This window comes from Schistocerca gregaria, chromosome 7 (genome assembly GCF_023897955.1).
Source record: "Schistocerca gregaria isolate iqSchGreg1 chromosome 7, iqSchGreg1.2, whole genome shotgun sequence".
In the NCBI taxonomy this organism is placed as follows: domain Eukaryota; kingdom Metazoa; phylum Arthropoda; class Insecta; order Orthoptera; family Acrididae; genus Schistocerca; species Schistocerca gregaria.
This window is the reverse complement of record NC_064926.1, coordinates 255,114,101-255,129,469: the sequence shown is the minus strand read 5'-3', so window position 1 is coordinate 255,129,469 and position 15,369 is coordinate 255,114,101.

Sequence of the window (15,369 nt, the reverse complement as noted above, 5' to 3'; positions counted from 1 at the left end):
TCTGTGATACGACTTTGGCGAGACAGCACACCGAAGCGTAAAAAGGACTTTCAGGTTTTGTGCTTAGTGAGTAATAGAAAAATATGTCATACAAATGACGCACATACAAGAGACAGATACGTTAACTCTGTGTTTATGTGGAACCTGTATACACAATTAGACTATATTCTGTATTTTAATATTTATATGCGTATTGTATTTTTAACTATTTCATTTGGATGCTGCAATTGATGATAGTTACGTTCTTGATCCTAAGAAACCTTCCATTAATCTGATGTAACGGTGTCCGTAAGTATTTGCCATATGTAATTATTTTGAGATGTACTATATCCCAATCGTTGGTAGTAATACGAGGGTGTGCTAAAAAGTAATGCCTCCGAATTTTTTGTGTAAATAGTATTAAAGTTTTTTAAATAAAACAAACGTTAATAACATTTTATGTCTTTATTCTTCATGTGTGCATATTGTCAGTCTTCTGCCACCAGAGGGCTCCAAACTGTAGCGTGTAACATGGCGGTGCGTAACATGGCGGTGGGTAACAAACAGCGTGCTGCAATCGATTTTGCAATTCTGAGATTTCGTTCACGCATGGGGGCTGCGATACCTGCAACAATCTAACGCCATGGGTTCTCCGTCATCGATCATCCTCTGTACAGTCCAAACTTCACCCAATCCGATTTTCATCTGATTCCAAAACTTAAATATCGCCTTCTAGAACTTCATTTTGATGGTGATGAAGTGGTGCTGCAAGTAGAGGTGAGGTTGTGGCTCCGTCAACAAAGTGATACATTTTAAATCCGGGGAAGTCAACCTCTTTTACCTACCCTGTCCACTTTTGTATCATTGATACTAGTTTTATAATCGCCCAAACGTCCCATAGTAAATATTATTTGTAAAGTAGAGAGGTAACTTTATAAAATTAAAGACACAGAGTTGGAGCAAGTTGAAGCATACAATAATATTTAATTACCAAATATAAGAGGCGTTCAAAAAGAAACGAGCCAGAGGCGTAATTATAGAAACCAGAACCTGTATGTTACAAGTGTTGACTCTGGCTGTTGAGACACTTGTCTGACTGCGACACAAGGCGGTGAATGGCTGTCTCATAAAATTTTCGGTGCTGCGATGTTAACCAGTTCCGCATATACAGCTGGGAGTCGTCGTCCGAGGTGAATCGTTTGCCCTTGAGACCCTTTTTAAGGGGACCAAAAATGGCCTAATCACACGGAGAGAGGTCCGGTCTGCATGGAGGGTGGCCGAGAACCTCCGATTTAAATTTCTGCAGCAGTGCCACGACTGTGTTGGCCGTATGAGACATTGCATTGTCGTCGAGAAGAATGACCATATGGGTGAGATTGCCTGGTCGTTTTGATTTGATCGCTTGGTGAAGGGTGGTGACGGTTTGCGAGTAACACTGGGCATTCACTGTTGCCCCATGCTGCAGTAAGTGAATCAGAAGGGGGCCATCTTGGTCAAATAAGAACGTCAGCAAAACCATTACCTCGGACGACGAGCCGGCTGCTATGGTAGAGCGGTTCTAAGCGCTTCATTTCGGAACCGCGCGGCTGCTACGGTCTCAGGTTCGAATCCTGCCTCGGGCATGGATGTATGTGATGTCCTTAGGTTAGTTAGGTTTAAGTAGTTCTATGTCTAGGGGACTGATTACCTCCATGTTAAATCCCATTGTGCTTAGAGACATTTTTTTTTTTTTTCGGACGACAACATCCAGCTGTACATGCGGAACTGGTTAACATAGCAGCCCCGGGAATTTTATGAGACAGCCATTCACCACCTTGTGTCACAGTGGAACATGTCTCAACAGCCAGGGTCAATACTTCTAACATACAGGTACTGGTTTCTGTAATTATGCCTTCGGCTCATTTCTTCTTGAACCCCCTTATACTTTGTTAAAACGTAATGAAAATATTTTTAAACTCCTACTACCTACCAGTACTCTCAGGCACAATAGAAAATAAAGAGGGGAAAATGCTGTTTGGTGAAGACATGCTGAAGAGATGGAAAGAATACATAGAGGAGTTGTATGCTGGAACACCTCTTTCGGAGGAAGTAATAGGAAGAGAAGAGGAAGTAGACGAAGATGACAAGGGAGATGACATTCTGCAAGAAGAATTTGACAGAGCTCTAAAAGAACTACAGGACAACAAAGCAACAGGTATTGATGACATCCCTGCAGAACTAATAAAGAATGCTGGTGACGGCATGAAAATGATGCTGCTTAAACTTATTAGGTCCATCTATAACACAGGAGAGATACCGACAGACTTCCAGAAATGTATCATTGTTCCTATACCAAAGAAGGCAGCAGCTACAAAATGTGAACAGCACCGAACTCTTAGCCTAATATCACATGCATCAAAAATTCTCATAAAAATAGTTCTGAAGAGAATTGAAGAGAAGGTGGAGGATATGCTGAGTGAAGATCAGTTTGGTTTCAGAAGGGGATTGGGAACAAGAGAGGCGATTCTGGCACTAAGACTCATTACCGAAAAGCAATTACAGAAAAATAAACCAACTTATATTGCCTTTATAGACATGGAAAAGGCATTTGATAACGTTATCTGGCAAGAGATGTTCAGAGTGCTGAGGAAAATTGGAATAAAGTACAAAGACATCCGCGTGATATTCAGTTTCTATAAGAATGAGGTGGCAGTGATTAGGAACTGTCACCACGAACAACAAGCAAATATTAGAAAAGGGGTAAGACAAGGAGGTGCTCTCTCTCCTCTTATATTCAATGCTTACATCCAGGAAGCTATAGACCAAGTTCGAGAAACTACTGAGGTGGGGATCAAAATTAATGGGCAGAAGATAGACATGGTACGTTATGCAGATGATATTGCTATAGTCACGGAGACAGAAGAAGATCTAGAGGAAGTCCTCAGAACAACGGAAAAAATTCTATACAATCAGTATGGAATGAGAATAAACAAGAAAAAGACTAAAGTGATGGTATGCAGTACAGGAGCAGAATATGAACCTCCGAGAATTAGAATTGGAAGAGAGGAGCTGGAAGTGATACAGGAATTTACTTACCTGGGAAGCAAAATCACAAGGGATGGTAGAAGCCGGAAAGAAATTGCGACCAGAATACAAAAGGCCAAAATTGCATTTAATCGGAGAAGGAACTTACTCACCAGCAACAACATCAGTCTGAAAATAAGGAAACGCATCATGAAAGGTTTCGTTTGGAGTGTGGCCCTATATGGATGTGAAACTTGGACAGTTGGAAGAGCAGAGAGAAGACGGCTAGAGGCCCTGGAGATGTGGTGCTATAGAAGGATGATGAAGATCAGCTGGACAGACAAAGTAACAAATGAAGAGATGCTTAGAAGAGTACAGGAAACCAGATCTCTGTGGAGGCACATCCAAACAAGAAGAGACAAACTTGTAGGGCACATCCTACGACACAACAATATCATTGGAACAATAGCAGAAGGAGTTATTGAGGGAAGGAATCGGCGGGGGCGACCAAGGATATCATACATGCAACAGATCATGAATGACGTTGGATGTAACACATATGTGGAAATGAAGAGGAAAGCAGACAGAAGAGAGGAATGGCGCTCTGCTGCAAACCAACCTCAGGGTTGAACACTAAAAGAAGAAGAACTACCTACCAGTCAACATTAAAACGTAAACGCCCACCAGTGTGCGGTGGTGGCCAAGTTGTTTGCCACTATCATGCAGAGGCGGTATCAAAAACCCGATCATTCGTTGGGAGAAAGGTGCTTGTCGCTTGTCCCTGTGTTCAAAAATATGTAGGCACGAGGGAAAAAAGTCGAATGTTAACAACTTTTCATTGATTTTAAAAAGCTTTAGGAATTTTCACATCAGAAATTCGGAGGGATTACTTTTCAGCTCGCCCTTGCATGTCACTTCCAGGTGGTCGCTTGACCTAAGCTGGTTCTTGGTAAATGGATACGCATTACGACAGCTATTAGTGATTAGTTTCAGAAACGATGTGCTTTTATCAGAATCTTCACTCCTTTTGTCTAGCGGCTGTATAATGTAGAGTTTTCAATTTCACCTGTGGCCTTCCCTGGTTTTCACCACGGCTGAAACATTATTCAGACCAAAATTTTTAAAGAAAATTGATTATGTACTCTTTATGTTGCAAACAACTAAGCCATGTGAACGTGCATTTATACTTAGCACCATAAAATATGTATCACAAAGAAATAATAGTTACATAAGTTGACGAGGAGTGTTTCCACGTCACTGTGTAATTTCGTTCACGACACAAACGGCTCAAAATGGAAGCGTTACGTGCACACCTACGTTTCATTAAGTCATTGTCACAAAATGAACAATTACGTCACTTCAAAGCAATTTTTATGCGTAACAGCACCCCTCTCGTTACTGATAGTGAGATGCTTGCACGTAGCATACAGCTTCCGATATTAACAAAGTTTCTCTGTTTGCTGTACCGTGACCCATTGTCTGTAGTGAACTGACAGTCACGCTCTCGTCTCTCGTATTTTCCGAATAACTGGAAAAATTTACCTGCAGTGTTTCTCTTTTTGTTTCGTTGCTGTGGGTTTCCACAAAGGCTCGTAGATTCGCATAGGGGAACTCAGTTTCGGTCACCGTTTAATGTGTCGCTCGTTCCACTCTCAGGCCGAGCCATCAGATAATTATAATTATTGGCGACGAGGCGTGTGCACTCAGAGCTGGTCCACCAGTGGCAAATTCAGGAAGAAAGAAGGAAATTAATTTTCACCCTCAGTCGATCGTTGGCAGAGTTAATAACGCATTCCGACAACACATGTAATTATCGTTCTTGCTCTGGTCGCGGCAGCAATTGTGAAAATTGTCACGTCCAGCACGTTTAGTATTCAGGATCAAAAGTATCGGGACACCCGTACTGATTGCGGGATGGACCACCAGATGTCACGCGGACCCGTCAGTATGGTAGGAGACAGGAAATACTGTGTTGTCAGTACAGGAGCAGTAACTGCAGAATGGGTCATTGAGGAGAGCTTGCGGCGGCGCTTTTCGTTGCAAGGTCGCACTCAACTTATGATAAATCTCTTCTCACACCCACGCCTCCTTGAAGGTACTGAAATGCAGTTCCCTGTAATAGGGCCTGCTGTGTAAGAGCACAAAAGCACGTCAACACCCCAACTTTTGACAACTTGCCGATTTATTGGTTCATTTCCTTTGAATGCTGTTAAACGTTGTGCAGATGTCGTACTCTGATTTTTTTTCGTTATTGTTATTTTAACACCTTACATAAAAAGATGGGCCGGCAGCGCCATAATTACGCCGCTCTTCGGCCACAGACACTACAAATAGAATCAAAGAAGTCAGAGAAAAGCAAAACATAACGGTAAACAAAAGCAGTAGAAACATGAGTAAAAAATACGAAGCCGTTCGCAGGCGTAGAAAAATAAAAAAAAACGGTCAGCTATGTGCACGAACACTGATGATTGAGATGACACATGTGAATGATGGAGCGTGGGCGGTGAAAACACTGAAGCCCTAACACGACGACACACACACACAGAACCGATGGCGATGATCTCTAGCGCGCGAAACTTAACTTGACGTTTGCGAGTCTGGGGACCTGCCAAAAGGGGAAAGGTGTGGGAGGAGGGAGAGGGGGGAGAGAGGGTGCCCTAAGGAAACACAGGGAGGGGATAGGGAGGATCAAAGTTGGTAGGAGGGGTAGATGGAGGGAATGAGGGCATCATCAGGGAGGGGGAGTTGGCGGAAGCCACCTTGGGAGAGGATATGGCGAGTGGAGAGATGGAGAGCAGGTGGGACGTAGGAATACAGGCATGGCAGCGAACGGGGGTGGGAGAGGATGGGAGAGACAAGCGGGTAAGGGGTATCAAGTTTATAGGAGTTCTAGAGGATCCGTATCCGTTCGAGGGAGAGGGTGCGGGAATGGTATAAAGTCATACAGGATCCACATGGGGGAGGGGAGACGGATGCGATAGGCGAGGCGGAGAGCTTGGCGTTCTAGGATTTGAAGGGATTTGTAAAAGGTAGGAGGAGCCGAGATCTAGACAGGGTGGTCGTAGCAGAGGATAGGACAGATGAGGGATTTATAGGTATGGAGGATGGTGGAGGGGTCCAGACCCCATGTGCAGCCAGAAAGGAGCTTGAGGATATGGAGTCGGGAGCGTGCCTTGGCTTGGATTGTCCAGAGATGGGGGATTCAGGAGATGCGACGATCAAGCGTGACGCCAAAGTACTTGAGGGTGGGAGTGAGGGCGATAGGACGGCGATAAATTGTGATATAGAAATCAAGGAGACGGAAGGAAGGGGTAGTCTTGCCTACAATAATCGCCTGGGTCTTAGCCGTACTCCGAAATACATGACACCAATAAAACTATCGCGCTGTGCTACGTTTTGCTCCCCTGGACTCAGTGAAACTTGGCATCAGGGTTGTGAGTTCACCATCGCTTGTGCGCATTTTGAGGAGCTTCTTGGCATCCGCAATTAGCGTGACCTAATTGACTTACGGTCGAAAAACATACGGATTTGATAAACAATGTGCACGGTTCATTACATGCACTGCACTTACAGCCAACTAATAGTTTACATTAATGCCACCAGGTGGTAGCACACAGCTCCCGGGTTCGATTCCCGGCGGGGTTAGGGATTTTCTCTGCTCGTGATGGCTGGGTGTTGTGTGATGTCCTTAGGTTAGTTAGGTTTAAGTAGTTCTATGTTCTAGGGGACTGATGGCCATAGATGTTAAGTCCCATAGTGCTCAGAGCCATTTTTTTGGTAACACACAGCAGCAGGCTTTTATCTATGTTAGCCATAAATCCCGCTACATGGTAGCACACGCGCCAGGTATGCGAATTCACACACTATATACTAAAATTAGATCGGATATCAATATATGTTATAGTTATACTGAGAGAAAAACGTATTTTTTGAGGCACCGAGAACCATAAAGCACAACTTCGTCGGTTGTGAGACTGTAACATTTACTCGTGCTTCTGACATTTGCTTATGTCTTGTAGGCCCACATTGTACATATATCTTTGAACATTCAGGAAAAACTACCTCATTGGTTTCTCTGATATTCACTTAAATAGGGCGTGTCGAAAACGGTGTGCTTTTGGCCCTTATGGCTCTCAGCGCCTCAGTTGCATTGTAGACAAATGACCTTCCTGATAGGTCATTTCCGCAAATGGCAGTTTGTGTTTGGAGTTGGTTGTCTACTGTGCAGTAATCGGCTTCCCTGTGGACTGTCAACATGAACTTATTAGCGGCGAACAGCAAAGAAAATTACGAGGAAAAGTTAGCCTCAAAGAAACTAGGGCATTCCAGACCAGTTTCCTGGTCTGAGAAAGTGACGAAATCAAATAAGCGTGACCACAAGCGAACATTTCTTCCTTTTATTATTATTATTATTATTATTATTATTGACAGTGGCTGAAGTTGTAAAAATATGCTGATGAGCATAACTGTTATACAGCAGAACCTATTAATTTCGCAATCTCATATTTAGCTGAATTTAAAATCTCTGAACACCCAGAATGTATAGCCATGAGCCGCGACTGGTTCCCTGCTGGAAAAGGATATAGAGAAAAAAAGGTATACATCTGGTAAACACAAATGGCACTAAAATTGTTTTGTCAGTGGAAGTAATAGTTAAACGAAATATTTATGTGCATAAAATTTCACTCTGTTATGGTAAGCTTGCATACACCTGTTACTACCAAGCCTTTTTCTAAGCTATACACAGTGTGAAAAGTCCACACTCACATATCATTCATAACCGTAGCCAATTTATGGTAATCAATAATTATCTTTCACCGTAAGTGTACAAACGCAGGGTTTCTTTCAGAATAGCTCGCTCCAATGTGGCTATAATCAGACTCATGTAAGACAAATTCACGTTCACGAGTAAGCAACACGCCATACGGAATTTAATTATTTGAAACGTCAACAGAAGTTCTGAATTTCACACTGTGCTCATTAGATCGAAATCTCTTCAACACTTTACGGTACTTCTAAACAATTTGGTACCAAAGCATCACAATATTGATTATTTTATCAGAGCACATATTAGTAGGTCTGATCACTATGAGATCCAAGCGCCGACTCTAAATCCTAGTTTATAGGGTGACATTGGGTTGTGCCACTTGTTGGTTGGAATGAGCTGCACGCAAATGGTTTCATATTTGACTGTAGACACAGCGAAACCAGTATACACTTCAGTTTCGTCGTTTTGTGCGTTCCTGAGTCGTGTCTGAAATGAAAGTTTTGGCTGCTGCAAATCGCATGAGTTTTTGCGTGGAATCCCTGCATAAGAAAGAAATAAGAAAGGTGTTTCGATTCGTGACTGGATGAAGAAAAGACGTCAGCTCAGTTCCTCAGCATCCTTGCTGAAATATCTTATAATGCAAGACCCAAGAAGTTCTTTTAATTATCTTAGAATGTCACCAGAACTGTTCACGTTTCTTCTAAATACAGTTAATTGTGCGATTAGGAATAAAGATACTGTAATGCATGAACCACTGCCGCCAGAACTGAAATTACACATCACATTGCGTGCATTACAACCGAGAAACCTCGGCATGCTATAAGATGCGGTGATAGTGGCTGATGACGCTTTATCATTAACACTAATAATTACTAACAGTAACAGTTATTAACATGGACAGTAGTAATTATTCGAAGCAGTCCGCATTAAGAAGATAATGGTTTCCAAACTACTCTCTTGAAGATAGATCTGTTCAGTGGCAATATTTCAAAATTCAAACAAATACCAATTGGGAGCACTGCTGCGACATTTTAAATAGATAAATATTAAATAAAGAATGCAGCTTCTTGATTTCTGTAGCCTTCCTTCCTCTTAATAATATCTCTCTAAACAAAAAAAAAACAACAAAAAAACGTGTCGGCCAACTCGAACGATGGGATTTTACGAGGGACGTTCGAGAAGTCAGTGCAAAGCCCGAGAGATGGCGCCACAAGCGCGTATCGAGGTCATGTTTAGTTAGTGGCATCATTGGAAAGAGTACACGCCAAGTTTCAGCCGTATTGGTCTTTTTTTGTGTGTTTGGCATTCGTGTGAATCAAGGAAGTCGAGTGATTGTCAAAAAATGGACGAAAAAGAATTTTGTGTGGTGATTAAACATGACTTTATGAAAGACAAAACGCCTCAGGAGGCTAAAGAGAAGCTTGATAAAGATTTGCGGTTACTCTGCACCTTCGATTAGAAAAGTTTGTAAGTGGTTTCAAAATTTTCGGAGTGACCATATGGGCACAAGTGAGGCTGAACGTTCTAGACGCCCTGTGGAGATTACGACTCCAGAAATCATTGATGAAATCCATGTCACGGTGATGGATGACAGAAGAGTTAGGTGCGTGAGAGTGCTAGTGCTGTGGGCATCTCGAATGAACGGGTACATAATATTTTGCATAAACATTTGGACAAGAAAAAGCTACCCGCAAGATGGGTTCCGCGATTGATCACGCCTGACCAAAAACGGAACCGTGTGAAGTGTTACAAGGATGGTTTGCAGCTGTTCAGGAAGAATCCTCAGGACTCTAAGCGTCGTTTCGTCACTGTCGATGAAGCATGGATACGTTTTATACTCCTGAGACCAGACAACAATCTAAACAGTGGGTTACTAAGGGAGAATCTGCACCAAAAAAGGGGAAGACCATTCCTTCGGCCGGAAAGGTTATGGCGACTGTCTTTTGGGATTCGGTAGGGATAATCGTCATCGACTATCTGGAGCCCGTCGGGGTGGCCGAGCGGTTCTAGGCACTTCTGCCTGGAACCGCGCGACCACTACGGTCGCAGGTTCTCATCCTGCCTTGGGCATGGATGTCTGTGTTGTTCTTAGGTTAGTTAGGTCTAAGCAGTTCTACGTTCTAGGGGACTGATGACCTCAGAGCCATTTGAACCATTTGACAATCTGGAAAGAGGTAAAACTATTACAAGTGCATATTATTCAACGTTATTGGGCCGTTTGAAAACCGAGCTGCAAGAAAAACGCCTGCGATTGGACCACAAAATAGTCCTTTTCCAACACGACATTGCACCAGCACACACCTCAGCTAATGTCTGATCGGCAGAGAAACATCACAGCCAATCGGAAAGCAGCATCAAACCAGGTCAGTCACGCGCATACATACAGAACCAATGGAAATTTGTCACTGAATCTGAGCGTTACATTAACATTAATAAATTTTGAAAACCCACAAATATAAAATCAGTTCCCTCTTAACAGACCTACTTTACCTAAATCAGAATCTCATTTATCCGGTACCATAAACTGACGAAATAGTTTATAACACATTACGAGCTGCGAATGACTAACACACACGTCATTCTCGAACATTCCTCACTGGACCGTTACTTCAATTCACAGTATAAAAACTTTGAAAGAAACATTATTTCACATTCACACGTTCATTCACGCTCATAACTAAGCACAATTATAGCAGTAATTTATAAACGATTAAAAATTAAAGAAACATAACTACAAATAAAAACGACAGTGTTTTGACTGCAGCTGAGACAGTGTCCATCAGCTAGTGACCTCTACCATGTCGTATAGCAACTGCATGCACGCCGGCATCTGACGTCACCTGTCCTGCGCGTGGCTCATACTGTACGTTTGTTCACTGCTGTTACGATTTCAATAGGCATTGTGCAAGGGGCTACACCTGAAGCTCAGTGACTCAGAACGTGGAATGGTCACTGGACGTCAACTGAGTAACGTATCCGTCCAGGAACATCCCCGCTCCTCTAAACTTTCCCATATTGACTGTTTGTGAAGCGGTTGTGAAGTGTACACGTGAAGGAAAACCACAGTTAAAACAAGGCCATGCAAACTTAATGCACTGACGGACAGGAATGGTCTAGCGTTGCGGAAGATGGTTGCAAAAAATTGCATAAAATCAGCGGTAGGAATCACTCGCGAGTTCCAAAGTTCTACCAGGAGTTCAGTTAGTACTATGACTGGGCGTAAGGAGCCAAAAAGAAAATGCAGCCGGCCGCGAAGGCTGAGCAGTTCTAGGCGCTTCCGTCCGGAACCGCGCGACCGCTACGGTTGCAGGTTCGCTCCTGCCTCGGGCATTGATATGTTTAAGTGGTTCTAAGTTCTAGGGGACTAATGACCTCAGAGCCATTTGAACCATTTACAGCATTATGAACATAAGAAGAACAGTCGCAAGACGATTATTGTTTGTGTGAGCATGACAATCTACACCGTCATAAAGAAGCATCTGTGAGACAATGGTGTTCTGGCAATAACATTCCTGAAATGGCCGACCTGAACCCCATCACACGCCTATATCATTAGATAGAACGGCAACTTCGCTCGATACTCTAGTGTCCTGTACCACTACCTCATGTTGTTTTGGCTCTTGAGAACAAATAGACTGCCATTCAGCCACCTCACTGAAAATGTCCTTAGCGGAACTGAAGCCATCACGAAGTTGAAGGATCGACACCCATAATACTGAAGTCCACTACTAGGAGTACAGATATTTTTGATGAGGTAGTGTGTATCCTAAGAGTCGAGAGGCATAAGAGGGAAGCAGTGCTTGACAAGGGAGTGAGAGAGGTTTGTAGCCTATCCCCGATGTTATTCAATCTGTATACTGAGCAAGCAGTAAAGGAAACAAAAGAAAAATTTGGCATAGGAATTAAAATCCATGGAAAAGAAATAAAAAGTTTGAGGTTGACATTGCAATTATGTCGGAGACATCCAAGGACCTGTAAGAGCAATTGAACGAAATGGACAGTGTTTTGAAAGGATATAAAATGAACATCAACGAAAGCAAAACAAGGAGAGTGGAATGTAGTCCAATTAAATTGGGTGATGCTGAAGGAATTAGATTAGGAAATGAGACACTTAAAGTAGTAGATGAGATTTGCTATTTGGGGAGCAAAATAACTGATGATGGAGGGGCAGATGTGGACTCTGACCACAATCTATTGGTTTGGTGTGTAGATTAAAACTGAAGAAACTGCAAAAATCTGGGAATTTAAGGATATGGGACCTGGATAAACTGAAAGAGCCAGAGATTGTACAGAGTTTCAGGGAGCGTATAAGGGAACAACTGACAGGAATGGGAGAGAGAAATACAGTAGAAGAAGAATGGGTAGCTTTGAGGGATGAAGTAGTGAAGGCAGCAGAGGATCAAGTACGTAGTAAGACGAGGGCTAGTAAAAATCCTTGGGTAACAGAAGAAATATTGAATTTAATTGATGAAAGGAGGAAATAATAAAATGCAGTAAATGAAGCAGGCAAAAAGGAATACAAACGACTCAAAAATGAGATCGACAGGAAGTGCAAAGTGGCTAAGCAGGGATGGCTAGAGGACAAATGTAACAATGTAGAGGCTTATCTCACTAGGGGTAAGATAGATACTGCCTACAGGAAAATTAAAGAGACCTTTGGAGATAAGAGAACCACTTCTATGAACATCAAGAGCTTAGATGGAAACCCAGTTCTGAACAAAGAAGGGAAAGCAGAAAGGTGGAAGGAGTATATAGAGGGTCAATACAAGGGCGATGTACTTCAGGACAATATTATGGAAATGGAAGAGGATGTAGGTGAAGATGAAATGGGAGATACGATACTGCATGAAGAGTTTGACAGAGCACTGAAAGACCTGAGTCGAAACAAGGCCCCGGGAGTAGACAACATTCCATTGGAACTACTGACAGCCTTGGGAGAGCCAGTCCTGACAAAACTCTACCATCTGGAGAACAAGATGTACGAGACAGGCGAAATTCCCTCAGACTTCAAGAAGAATATAATAATACCAATACCAAAGAAAACAGGTGTTGACAGATGTGAAAATTACCGAACTATCAGTTTAATAAGTCACAGATGCAAAATACTAACGCGGAATCTTTACAGACGAATGGAAAAACTAGTAGAAGCCAACCTCGGGGAAGATCAGTTTGGATTCCGTAGAAATGTTGGAACACGTGAGGCAATACTGACCCTATGACTTATCTTAGAAGCTAGATTAAGGAAGGGCAAACCTACGTTTCTAGCATTTGTAGACTTAGAGAAAGCTTTTGACAACGTTGACTGGAATACTCTCTTTCAAATTCTAAAGGTGGCAGGGGTAAAATAGAGAGAGCGAAAGGCTATTTACAATTTATACAGAAACCAAATGGCAGTTATAAGAGTCGAGGGACATGAAAGGGAAGCAGTGGTTGGGAAGAGAGTGAGACAGAAGTTGTAGCCTCTCCCCGATGTTATTCAATCTGTATATTGAGCAAGCAGTAAAGGAAACAAAAGAAAAGTTCGGAGTAGGTATTAATATCCATGGAGAAGAAATAATAACTTTGAGGTTCGCCGATGACATTGTAATTCTGTCAGAGACAGCAAAGGACTTGGAAGAGCAGTTGAACGGAATGGACAGTGTCTTGAAAGGAGGGTATAAGATGAACATCAACAAAAGCAAAACGAGGATAATGGAATGTAGTCGAATTAAGTCTTGTGATGCTGAGGGAATCAGATTAGAAAATGAGACACTTAAAGTAGTAAAGGAGTTTTGCTATTTGGGGAGCAAAATAATTGATGATGTTCGAAGTAGAGAGGATACAAAATGTAGACTGGCAATGGCAAGGAAAGCGTTTCTGAAGAAGAGAAGTTTGTTAACATCGAGCATAAATTTAAGTGTCAGGATGTCGTTTCTGAAAGTATTTGTATGGAGTGTAGCTATGTATGGAAGTGAAACATGGACGATAAATAGTTTGGACAAGAAGAGAATACAAGCTTTCGAAATGTGGTGCTACAGAAGAATGCTGAAGATTAGATGGGTGGATCACATAACTAATGAGGAAGTATTGAATAGGATTGGGGAGAAGAGAAGTTTGTGGCACAACTTGACTAGAAGAAGGGATCGGTTGGTAGGACATGTTCTGAGGCATCAAGGGATCACCAATTTTGCACTGGAGGGCGGCGTGGAGGCTAAAAATCGTAGATTGAGACCAAGAGATGAATACACTAAGCAGATTCAGAAGGATGTAGGTTGCAGTCGGTACTGGGAGATGAAGAAGCTTGCACAGGATAGACTAGCATGGAGAGTAGCATCAAACCAGTCTCTGGACTGAAGACCACAACAACAACACAATGTGTATTCAGTATTAGAACAGCATTTGCTGTATCGGCGATCGTAGGATATATGGTCGCACGAGCCATAATAGTGGCCTCATTGGACGTCGCCTCGGTATGATTCTTGTGACGTCACTGCGGTGATGGTCTCTGGTGTCGAGTTCATAGGGATGTACGACAAATGATCCATTCTAGTAGGAGTAAGCACAGCAGTAGCACAATTTCATAAGCTGCATGAATGTTTAGTGAAGTAGAAATCCTAAACTGATTATTTTAAGGGTTGAAACCAATGATCCGAAATGAATACACTATGTGATCAAAAGTATTCGGATACCCCCCGCAAACATATGTTTTTCTAATTAGATGTATTGTTCTGCCACCTACTGCCAGGTACTCCATATCTGCGAGCTGAGTATTCATTAACTTCGTGAGAGAGCAGAATGGGGCGCTCCGCAGATGTCACGGACTACCAACGTGGTCAGTTGATTGGGTGTCACTTGTGCCATACGTCTGTATGCGAGATTTCCGCACTCCTAAACATCCCTAGCTCAACTGTTTCCGATGTAATAGTGAATCGGAAATGTCAAGGAACACATACAGGACAAAAGTGTACAGACCGACCTCGTCTGTTGACTTACAAGAGACCACCGAATGTTGAAGAGGGTTGCAATGTGTAATAGGCAGACGTCCACCCAGACCATCACACAGGAATTCCAAACTGCATCAGTATCCACTGTAAGTACCGTGACAGTTAGGCAGGAGGTGAGAAAAATTGGATTTAGCAGTCGAGTGGCTGCTCATGAGCCCCACATCACACCGATAAATGCCAAACGACGCCTTGCTTGGTATAAGGAGCGTAGACACTGGACGCTTGAACAGTGGAAAAACGTTGTGCGGAATGACGAATCACGGTACACAATGTGGCGATCACACATGGTTCACATGGCTCTGAGCACTATGGGACTTAACTGTTAAGGTCATCAGTCCACTAGAACTTAGAATTACTTAAACCTAACTAACCTAAAGACATCACACACATCCATGCCCGAGGCAGGATTCGAACCTGCGACCGTAGCGTTTGCGCAGTTCCAGATCGAAGCGCCTGAAACCGCTCGGCCACACAGGCCGGCCTGTGGCGATCCGATGGCAGGCTGTGCGCATGGTGAATGCCCGTTGAACGTTATCTGCCAGTGTGAGTAGTGCCAACAGTAAAATTGGGAGACAGTGGTGTTATGGTCCGATTGTGTTTTTCATGGTAGGGACATGCATCCCTTGTTGTTTTGCG